Here is a 12,084-nt window from a genome sequence, read left to right on the forward strand (position 1 = left end):
GGATTTCTTGTCTTCAAACGGGACAACAGTCAATAATATTGTTCCTCAGTTGGACGAAGAAGGATTTAAGGACTTGTGTCATCTCAAACTAGGTTACCTCGATGACATAAGCAGACTATGCCAAGGGAAAGCTCCAACAGAATTATTCCTTAATCTGCGTCACCTTGAAATTTTAACGTTGGGCAAATTGGAAGAATTGCTGCCTTCAAATCCCTTGAAATTTTCAGTGAGAATCGTGGTTCTCCGCCATCCAATGAGGTCGATGGAGCAGACAAGGAATCAGATATCATCGAGTTGCCGTGTTTAAAAACGCTGGATCTATTTTATGTTTGGGGTCTAGTAAGTGTGGTTAAGGGGTCCATCATTGATGATAGTCGGCACCAAGGTTTCTTCAATAATAAGGTATGTGTGTGATGTTTTCTACTGTATATTTCTATAGTCCTATACTTCTATACCACGTTTACTAGTTTATTCCCCTTTAGTTGGACCCAAAGATCCAAGGGGAAATGAAGTTGGGGGTAAATCATGAAGGTAATTTCTTCCTTTATTAACTTTTACAATATTCGTCTTACACAAAAATATGTAAATCTGGAAAGTTTATGTGGGTGTGGGAAAGTACGTATATATAGATGATGGCTTTGTTTGGTACATGGCATATTGGCCAATTTTCAGCATATTGGAGAGGTTTAACATGTTTGACTTACGAATATGCTATTTAGAGCGTTTGGTTTATGGCATATTGAAATAGTATATTGGGGTCCAATATGCTATTACCCGCATATTGGGTTAGCGGATTAGAATGAAAAAAATTGTCTTCTTTACCCCTTAAAAAAAATACTAACCTTCCTTTTATATACTTAATAAATAATTTGTTCATATCCTTATTTGTCATTTTACAAAGGAGCTAAACAATCTGCTAATCTAAAACTGTCAATTATCAAATACCTCTAAAACAATTCTGCTAAATAACAAAAGTTACAGCAACTATTGTACAAAATAAAGGAGTGAAGCCGCTGGAAACCTTAGAGGTTTTGCTGTGTTACATATTTTGCCATACTTCAAGCAACTTTTGCCCAATTACCAAAGACTAAAGCTGCTGACTTCATCAACGGTTTCAATAAGTCCTAGTTTGTAACTATTAGAAATGTTGCACTTTAGGGAATTATAGAAATAGAGTGAAGCCGCTAGTTTAGTCAGCTGTTTTAGCTAAAAACAGGAAAAATAAAATAAAACTGATGATTTTAACCATTGATCCTAAATAGTTTGAAACCAACCCCATAAAGCTAATTAATTTGTCAAATAACCTTTTAGTTTGCCAAAAAAATCTACCTAATACGGGAACTTTTATATGCTTGCTTTAAAGGACATAGCACCGTAGAGCTTTAAGGTTAGGTTGTACTTTATCCTTGTGAAAATCAAAACCGTAGTCCGTAGAGAATGTTGTTTGATGAGGTTGTTGCTTTTATTTTCTCCCGTGGATATATATATTAACTCAAAATTAGCCCCATAACCCCAAAAATTGTAAAATGATATGGGTTATTGAGCATATACCTTTTCCGGTGGAACTATTTGAAGATTTTCTTAAAAGAATGTTAAACTACAAATGAATCTTAAAAAGGAAAGGGTTGTGAGACGTCACAAGCTTCTGATCATCACAAATAAGACTTGCTGGTATTTTGAAACATGCATAAATTGACAACCAACGACCAAAAAGAAATTGGATTTACATTTAAAAGAAAAAAATTTGCCTTTCATTTGTGATATGGTTCAGGTTAAATTGACATTCATTTCTGATATGGTTCAGGTTAAATTGACATTCTTGGAGGAACTAAGCTTGAATGGAAATGGGAGTATTATAAGGCTATGGGGCAAGGAATCCAATATCCATAGCTTTCAGAACTTGAAGAATATAGATATAGTCCGCTGTAAAGAAATGGAGACTATAGGTCCCACCTTCTATGTTTATTTCTCTTGTGCAACTTGAAAGCTTAAAAGTACGCCTTTGTGATAAGATGCAGCAAGTCATTAGCAAAGAAAGTGAAGGTCAAGAAATTCCTGATGAAACCATCAGATTTCCCAAATTGAAGTTCCTCTCAATTAAGAAATCAAAGAATATTGAGTGCTTCTATGGTGGAGATTATACGATCAAGTTTCCATGTTTACAAGTACTGTGTTTGATAAATCTTAAATGCATGGCGAAATTTGCAGGGTACGGAGGTAGGACAACTTTTTTTCATGAAAAGGTAATGCACTAATAATCCCTCGTAATTTTTTTTTTGAGTCACCGCGTTTCAATCATCGCTTTACCTATTTTATTCTTTGTATTTTTTTCTAAGAGGTATAATTAAAGGTGACCAAATGATATGATGGAGGAATTATATATCATTGTGTTTTTTTTTTCCCAATGAGCCAAACACCTTGGTGTTTTGTGTAAATTACACCGTCATATAGACGATCCTACGTAGACGATCATGCTTATTCATGCTTTACCAGCTTTGATGATATTGATCCTACGTAGACGATCCTATTTTATCCATTTTGCTATTCTTTTATTTCTTGACAAGAATGTTCCCTCCATCATATTTACTTGGTTAATTCCCGAATTAGGAGAATGAGATGGAGTATTTGTTTACTGCAATTAAAAACTGGTTTAACTTAATTAATTAATTGTGTAGATTGAATTCCCTCGTTTGGAGGCGGTACAGTTGATGTAGCTCAAAGATGAAGTCCTGGTGTTGTGGGACTTGCATGAATTAGTGGCGAAGGGAAACCATATTACTATGTTAAAGACACTAGCTGTTGGGAAAATTAAGTTGCCATCGATCGTCTTTCATAGTTTGTCTTGCCTCCAAGTAAAACCCATGGCTAATGCCAAATTCGTATTATCATCAGCGGAGAATGAAGGATGTTTGTGGACATATTCTCAGCTGCCAAAACTGGAAGAACTAATTGTTCACGATTGTCCTAACTCCGTGAAACAATTAGTTGAGGATGATGGCTCCACAGCTATGTTGAAATTTTGTGGTCAATTAAGGCGTCTGACACTAGTATCTACATTGTACATGGAGGTCGTATCTTTACATCCATTCAAAAGTCTTCTCTTCCTTTCTATATCAGGCACAACATGGGAATATCTATTCTCAGCCAATGGGGGTTTGGAACAATTGCAGTCCCTCGAAGAGCTTGATATTAGTGAATGTGAATACTTGGAGGTAATGATCCAAGGAGGCGACAAAGATAACGATGTTGTTTTTCCTCGTCTTAAGAAGTTATCATTGCGGACATTGGGCTCTTTGAGCAAGTTTAGTTCCATTCCGGACACCCCACTCCACTTCCCATCACTTGAAATACTCAACGTAGAATGGTGCATGTGGCGAATTGGAAACAATATGTGTGGGACCATTCGTGGCTCCACGATTAAGAGAATTGATTGTAACAGGATGCAGAGAATTACAGTGCCTTTTCTCCGGAGAACAAAATCAAGTCGTAGAATTGCCGTGTTTGGAAAAATTGGTGATTGATTATTGTCCTGTAATGAAGTGCTTCTCAACAAGACCTCTAAAAGCAGCTAAATTAAGAAAACGAAAACGGAGTGGTTATTATTAGGAAATACAAACTGTGGTGAAGACCTGGAATTGCCATCTCTGGAGCGCATCACTCTCAAGGGATGCCTCAACATTAAGTCATTCTCGCTTTCTTTGTCGAGGGCTCCCAAATTACAACTAGTGAAAGTCAATGACAAGCCTTATTCATTGACCAAGAGTGAAGATTTGAATCAATTACTCCAGTCTATAACAGATCAGATGACAGTAGATTTCGGAGTCAATTCAAATCCTGAGATACGGATCGAATCGAACTAGTTCCGATTCGAGCCTAAAGCGGATACTAAATTGAATCCCGAACCGTATCTCAATCGATTTAGGTGTGGAAACTACAAAGATCCTTAACTAAGGTAATTTATTCTAAATACATCTTCGAAATTATACTCTTTGATCGTTGTAAGGTGCGACCGATTAAGTCTACTTATTTTGCAAATTGCGGTATGCTTTGTCGAGATGTGCATTATGCGAGCCACTTGACTTGATATTAAGTTCGCAAGTATCAATCAAATTGTGTATTCTTGTCATTATGCTTTTCTAACAACAATTAAGCATAAACAATTCCAATTTGCAGATATTAAACAACAACTCGAAGCTTAAATAAATACTGACTGACTAAGTCTACTAATTTGTGTTAATCGTTAAGCGGATTGCAAGCTGCCACAAACGACTGCATTATCCAGGTCAATGACGAGTTAAATATTACTCCGTAGCAAGTACTGTATCAATCAAACTGTATACTCTGGATCTTGACTATTTTAGTCAATATGCTTCTGTATCAACAATTACACAAATTCTTATTTAAGACGGCAGACCGATCTAAATAGGTATCATTTGATAGGTAAATCGTCTGCAAAACAATTTTTATTTTTATCATCAAGTAGAATTGTAGTAGAACTCAGAAGTATTTGAGTTCGTTTTACAATTAAAACGGATATTGCTTGGCCTTTAAGCGAGACTAATGCCCAACTAATAATCGTAAACAATTCCCATTTGCATATAATTCAGCAGGTATCTATCAAATGACAGTATCTTAACATGATTGAATGGGAACACAATATTGTTTATTATTGTCACTATTTACCCTTAAGCCAACAACTCGATGAAAATTCCAGCAGGTATCTATCAAATCAAATGACAGACACTTAACATGATTGAATGGGAACACAATCTTGTTTATTATTGTCACTATTTACCTTTAAACCAGCAACTCGATAAAAAATTTAGTAGGTACTCGTATCTATCAAATGACAGACTCTGAGCAATGATTGAATGGGAACATAATCTTGTTTATTCTTGTCACTATGCGACCCTTAAGCCAACAACTCGATAAAAAAACTCAGCAGGTATCTCTAACAAATGATAGACTCTTAACATGATTGAATGGGAAGATAATCTTGTTTATTCTTGTCACTATACTCTGTATCAACGATTAAGCCTAAACAATACCCAATTTGCAAATATCAAACCACAAATCGGAGGTTACATATAAATTAACCTGATTAGGTCTACTTTTCCTAGATTATATAGTAACATGATTAAACCTCGTTTATTGTTTATGCAGGTTGCCGGTTATTGCGAGACATGTGCAATATACATGCCAATGACTTGTTCAGTAACATTATTCAAATGATCCAATCTGGAAACAGCCATGTACTCCTTCATCGTGCCAATTCTAAATGATGTGGAACAAATGGAGCGTGAATGATCAAATTGCTCATCAAGTTTATTCTAAAATGGAAAAGGACAACAAATGACCAGGACGGAGGGAGTATTAGAGTGTAAATAATGGAGTCTTAACTAGATTCAATCGCAACGCGATCTTGATTATAACGGAGAAACCTAGGAATTACTTCCTTCATCTACCTTTATTATTCTTTTCTACGAGTTATTTAATCAAAGGTAAAGCCCATGGGCCGGCCAAAAAAGCTCAATGTACTTTTGGGCCGGGTTTGGGCCAAGCATTTGGCCCAAATTTTGGCCCGGCCCGGCCCATATTTATTAATTAAGGAATATTTTTCTTATAAAATTTGTTTAAGTAGCATAAATTTTATATATAATTCCTTATAAACTCATGTATATATTTATTGAGATTTAAAAGTGATGTTCCCGTAACATAAATCATATCTACTAGATATGATTAAGCATTATAATGTGTCGATGATTGTCTTTTATTCTATTTTTGGAGATTAATTCATATATATTTCATCATACTTTGTACGATTTTTTATACTAAGTGCACATTTAAAGTAAAAGTTGAAGGTATTATACTACTTATATCGTTCGGTAAGTCGTAAATTTTAGGGCCCGAAAAGCCCATATAGGTCCAAAAGCCCGATTTAGCCCATAAGGGCCGGGCTTGGGCTCGCTAAATAGGCCCTCTCATTTGGCCCGGTCCGGCCCAACCCGCACACGTGGGCCATTTTTATTATCTCGGCCCGGCCCAAGCCCGCATAGGCCCGGCCCATGATCAGCTCTAATGAGTAGTTAGTACTAAATTAAAACTGTACTGTAAAACACATGAACGCGAACTTGACACGAATTCTCAAAGTAGACAAAACAGAATTTGGTACGACTACTCCGTAAAAATTTGAAATTCCGGTAATTGAAATTGATTAACTAATTACAGTATTTAAATGCAAGGGATAATAAAAACATTTCAATTTTACGATGAAAAATTCAAGTGAAATGGAAGAATAACCTGGGTTTTAATCCGCTGTAGTTCGTCAAATTGGTTGCCGGTCTAAGTATCCTTCTCCAAAAGATTGTGGATGACCCGTTTCTAGCGGCGAGTCGGAGGATCTTCATGGCGGTTTAAACTCCGCCCACCGTTGGTGGTGCTCGAAATAATGGGTGACAATGATTAAAAAGGAAACAAAGGTTATGTTGAGTGTTGACATGTGTTAGGAAGTTTAGATCCCGACCGTTAAAATTGGCCGGATTGGATCGTTTGTCCAGGTTGAACCCGATTGGAAATACAAACGTGGTGAAGACCGGAATTGCCATCTCTGGAGCGCATCACTCTCAAGGATGCCTCAACATTAAGTCATTCTCGCTTTCTTTGTTAGAGGCTCCCAAATTACAACTAGTGAAAGTCAATGACAAGCCTTATTCATTGACCAAGAGTGAAGATTTGAATCAATTACTCCAGTCTATAACAGATCAGATGACAATAGATTTCGGAGTCAATTCAAATCCTGAGATACAGATCGAATCTGAACTAGTTCCTGATTCGGAGCCTAAAGCGGATACTAAAATGAATCCCGAACCAGATACTGAATCTGATTTAGGTGTGGAAACTATAGCAGATCCTTAACTAAGGTAATTTATTCTAAATACATCTTCGGAAATTATACTCTTTGATCGTTGTAAGGTGCGACCGAGGAAAATTGGTCATTTCATGGTGAATAATGACCATTTTATATGTTAAAAAATCTCTTAACCTTTTCAAGTAAAAAGTGATGACTTTTAAACGCAAAAATTGACCCTTTTTTTATCATAAAATGGTAATTTTTTCCCGTTGCACCATTCAACAATGGTACACAAGACCTACTAAGGTCTCGTTTGGTTGCCTCTTGTAAATTATGGGAGTTGGAAAATCTCATGAATTACAAAATTGTAACTTGTTCGGTTGCCTTTTTTTCGCCATGATGTAGGCATTCCATTCTCCAAATAGTTTCCAACTCCTCCACAATGGAGGAGTTGAATTACCTAGGGCCCCCTGGGTAATTGCAAACTCCGGTTTAATTGAATTTCTACATCGGCAACCAAACGGATTTTGTTAATTCACATGAATTTCATGTGGGAGTTTAACTCCCTTGAATTCGATATTCCGGTGGAATTGTATTCCCACGTGCAACCAAACGAGGCCTAATTCATTTTTTGCTTAATTCTATGCTTCTGTAATTGTTAAAAGTTTTAAATTAGGCTAATTATTAATGTTGTTTGTAAACTTGTGTATAAGGTGAGTTGATTGTGTAATTAATTACGGAATACATGGTGTTCCGGGTGTGATTTCGGAGCAGTGTTATGACCACGTAAGCTTTGTTGAATGATGGTTTTGCTTGACTCTTCCTTTCGGCCTCTCCTGAAACAATGAACAAACTGAGGGCTCGGCTTGGTACCTAGCGTATTCACTCCGACGCTCAAGTCAGTAAACTTAAAGGGATTAAGTTGTGTGTTACTTGGCAAAGTATATTGTAGAGAGATAAGGGAGTTTATACCAGATTAATAGTGAGTTTATGGGTTATTTTTCGGATCCTTTTCTCGTTGAGAGAAGTGGAGTATTTATAGACTTTCACCTTTTGTCACGTAGTGGCCAAGTGGCAGAGTGTGACGATCCGCACACTTGAACCCTTAGATTTATTTATGCTTATGTAATTTCATTTTCCTTGTACATTTGTAGTAAGTATTTTCTTAGTAGTTTTAGAATAGGTTTCCATAAATAGGTATATCGCTATTCTGAACTAAACTTGTAAATTCAATGTATCCTGCTACCAGGACCAAATAATCAAATTTGCCTCTTTGAGAGGTGCTAGTCAATGAAAAACCGCTTCTCATCCAAAAGCTTGTTGTTGCTTGTTGCTTGCTTTCAATAATCGTATTGCTTACTTTTATTGCTTTCGTGTGTCGGACTTGATAATCGTGACTAGGATTCCCGACACACACCCCCGAGACCCGAGTATCGTGCTAGTGGGCGATCCCTCACTAGTACGAAGATCCTTGTCGCTTGCATCTTGCCTTGAGATGGGCAAGGGTGCGCGCCACGGTCCGGCAAAAGTAGCGGACCGTGACATTTGGTATCAGAGCCCGGTCTTCGGACGGGTTTCTGCAAGCCGCATTTGTTCATCGAGATCGAGAAAATGGGCGAAACAATCGAGGACCGAGTGGATGCCTTAATGGACACAATCGACGTCAAGCTTCCCAAACTCGAGAGCATCGTTATGCGGATGGCCGCGAGCCTCGAGGAGTTGCAAAAGACGGTTTGTGACCTTGAGACGAAGGTGGACGGGATGGACACCCGCATCCAAGTGATCAGTGGTGCGATCCCCGACGATCGGGAGGAAGAGATCAATCATCTGCATCGAAAAGTCGAGATGTTAGAGAACACTTGCGCCACGCTCGTGAAAGCGGTGGCCAATGACGGGAAATCTGTGGGGAGCCATAAGGTGAAGGCACCTCCACCTCGTGCCTACGATGGGGCGAGGGATTCGAAAGCGGTCGATAACTTTATCTTCGATATGGAGCAATACTTCCGAGTAAGTGGGCTCGACGAAGACGCGGAAGTTGTCACTGCAAGCATGTATCTAGTCGACGATGCCAAGATGTGGTGGAGGGCTAGGTACAAGGAGATCGATGCGGGCACGATTACGGTGACATCGTGGGCCGACTTCAAGAAGATCTTGAAGGATCACTTCTACCCCGAGAACACGGAGTTTGTTGCTCGGAAGAAGTTGAAGGAAATCAAGCACACCAAATCAATTCGAGAATATGTGAGGGAATTCTCTGCATGCATGCTCGAGATTACCGAAATGTCCGAGACGGATAGGACATTCGAATTCATTGATGGGTTGAAGAGGTAGGCACAACAAGAGGTCATGAGGCAGAATCCCAAGACTCTGTCTTCGGCCATATCGGCTACGGAGCGCCTGCTCGACTTTCACGGGGAGCGAGAGGCACCAAGAGTTGTGGCACCAACGGGAAATACTGGTGTGTCACAAAGTGGGTACAATGGACAAAGGCCACAAAACAGCGCCATTTCAGTTGGGAACAGTCGGTTCCGCTCACAAGGAAGTCAAGCCCAATCGGCGAGCACTACAAACTCGCCCTCAAGCTCGTCTTCGAAGGTGGGAAACTCTACTGCTTCCACAACGAAGAGACCGTTCGCGTGTTTTGTGTGCAAGGGTCCTCACAAGATGGCCGATTGTCCGAACCAAGCGGAGTTCAATGCCATGTTCAAGCAGATGCCGAAAGGGGCTCAAGAACGTCTTGATGAGGCGTTGGCCGACTATCACCAAGAGTGTAACGAAGACTCGAGTGATGGTGAAGACCAACCACGGATGGGCTCACTCCAACGGATCAGCGCGATGGGGAAATACGAAGATTCCTCCGCCACGAAATCCAACGGGCTCATGTACGTGGACATGATGGTGAATGGGAAGCAAGCACGAGCCTTGATCGACTCGGGCGCCTCCCATAACTTTGTTACGAAAGAGGAAGCTGATCGGTTGGGGCTTGTTTTGCGGGATGCTAACAGCTGCCTGAAGCCGGTCAATGGGAAAATGAGACGCGTCCAAGGAGTGGCTAAGAAGGTCGCGGTCCAAGTGGGTGAGTGGGCAGGGGAGCTCGACTTCACCACCGTTCCGCTGGATGACTTCAAGTTAGTACTCGGGATGCAGTTCTTCCAGAAAGCATTGGTGGTATTGAAACCGAGTGACGGATCGATGCTACTAATGGGGTCTATCGTAGTGAATACGGTAGACAGCGACGAAGACAAGGGGCAGCATCGAATTTCGGCTATGAGGGTGATTCCGACGCCGAAACAAGGGATGCGACCTTGGAGAATGCCTAAAGGTTCGGTGGAGCCGAGGGCGAACAAGACCCAGGCTAACTACGATGCTAAGTGGCCTGGGGGACGAAAGAAGAGCCTACCCTCTCACCGAGGAGTAGACAATGAGGGCCGAGATGCCCAAAGAAGTAGGCCTCGTACCATCAGGGGGCCGCGTCGATGTGCCGAATCGACGTCCTGGTTTGCGGGTCAGTCGACCCAAGAGATAAGGCCTCGTACCATCAGGGGGCCGCGTCGATGTGTTGAATCGACGTCCTGGTTTGCGGGTCAGCCGACCCAAGAGATAAGGCCTCGTACCATCAGGGGGCCGCGCCGAAATGCTGATTCGGCGTCCTGGAGATCTCACATTCCCTTGAATGCAGGTGCTGAAGTGACGAGAGACAAGACGAAGGTCCGTTGGGGCCAGTACTTGAAGGGATCTCGAGAGAGGACTTTCCAAGCAGCGGCAAAGTGGACTTTCCCGAGAGACAAGGAGCACGTGGTGGACTTGGAGAACATGATGTTCGGCAGCTTCTATGTCAAGGAACTCCAGCCTATCCTTGAAGGGACGAAGAGGCCAGTCATTGTGTGGGACGAAGCGCACATTCAAGCCGAGTTGTACAAGCCAATCCCCAACACTTGCATGGACAGTCAGAGCTCACCGAGGATGTCTCACTGAAGCACCGTTCAAGATTTTTTGTGTTGCCGAGGGCGACAACAGATTAGGTGGGGGAGAGTGTGACGATCCGCACACTTGAACCCTTAGATTTATTTATACTTATGTAATTTCATTTTCCTTGTACATTTGTAGTAAGTATTTTCTTAGTAGTTTTAGAATAGGTTTCCATAAATAGGTATATCGCTATTCTGAACTAAACTTGTAAATTCAATGTATCCTGCTACCAGGACCAAATAATCAAATTTGCCTCTTTGAGAGGTGCTAGTCAATGAAAAACCGCTTCTCATCCAAAAGCTTGTTGTTGCTTGTTGCTTGCTTTCAATAATCGTATTGCTTACTTTTATTGCTTTCGTGTGTCGGACTTGATAATCGTGACTAGGATTCCCGACACACACCCCCGAGACCCGAGTATCGTGCTAGTGGGCGATCCCTCACTAGTACGAAGATCCTTGTCGCTTGCATCTTGCCTTGAGACGGGCAAGGGTGCGCGCCACGGTTCGGCAAAAGTAGCGGACCGTGACACAGAGCAGGTGGAAAGACTGTTCTACCCTCGGCCGAGGGACCCATGGCGGGCCGGCTGGCCGTGTTGACTCCATGCCGAGGGGTCTTGGATATGAGTACGCGGATATGTATCCCGGTCAGCTAGTTGCCGAGACCGAGACCCAAGTGACAGGCCGGCTGGATGCGTCGGCTAGGCTGTCTAATACGTTGACTTGCTGTCTTTTGGCTTTGACCTTGCTCAAGATGTTGACTCGGTCAGCGGGTGCAGAATATGCCCCATCACATGGTATTCAAACATATTTATTTGTTGTTAGGTATTTTTTCGGTTGTACCTCTAATGATTTAATTTTAATTTAATGTTATAATATACTACCACCAAACGAAGATTTACTACCACCAAACGATACATTAAGTAACACGTTATATCTGGTCCGATTCGGTTCAATTCAATACATTACCAAATCTCATCCGAACCACAATCACACATTCACACTTAAGAAACCAATTTACTTTTTTTTTTTTATTAGGTAAGAAAACTAGGTTGATCATCTAGGGTAGGACCAACCTATCTCATCCTTTTGAATGAGGGAGGTAAGTTGAAGCCACCGGCTATCAAACCATCTCGAAAGAGTTGGACATGAATGTCCAAGTGAAGCCATGAAGTCAGCAACCTTGTTGGTTTCACGAAAGCAATGTTTAATTATCACTTCATCGAAAAAATGAAGGTCTAATTTCACATCCTTGATAATACTAGAAAT

General features: G+C 40.8%; 1 protein-coding gene across 1 annotated transcript in view; it reads left to right on the top strand.

The window, feature by feature from the left end:
• The first annotated feature begins 1,914 nt into the window (after positions 1 to 1,914).
• The window catches only part of LOC141592760 (putative late blight resistance protein homolog R1A-4), a 127,990-nt gene continuing 117,820 nt past the window's right edge, over positions 1,915 to 12,084 (top strand). The window contains exon 1 of the mRNA XM_074413565.1: positions 1,915 to 2,243. The gene's annotated coding sequence lies outside the window, so the exon portion shown is untranslated. The remainder of the gene's footprint in view (positions 2,244 to 12,084) is intronic.

The sequence above is a fragment of the Silene latifolia genome, chromosome 7 (assembly GCF_048544455.1).
Source record: "Silene latifolia isolate original U9 population chromosome 7, ASM4854445v1, whole genome shotgun sequence".
NCBI classification, from domain to species: Eukaryota; Viridiplantae; Streptophyta; class Magnoliopsida; order Caryophyllales; family Caryophyllaceae; genus Silene; species Silene latifolia.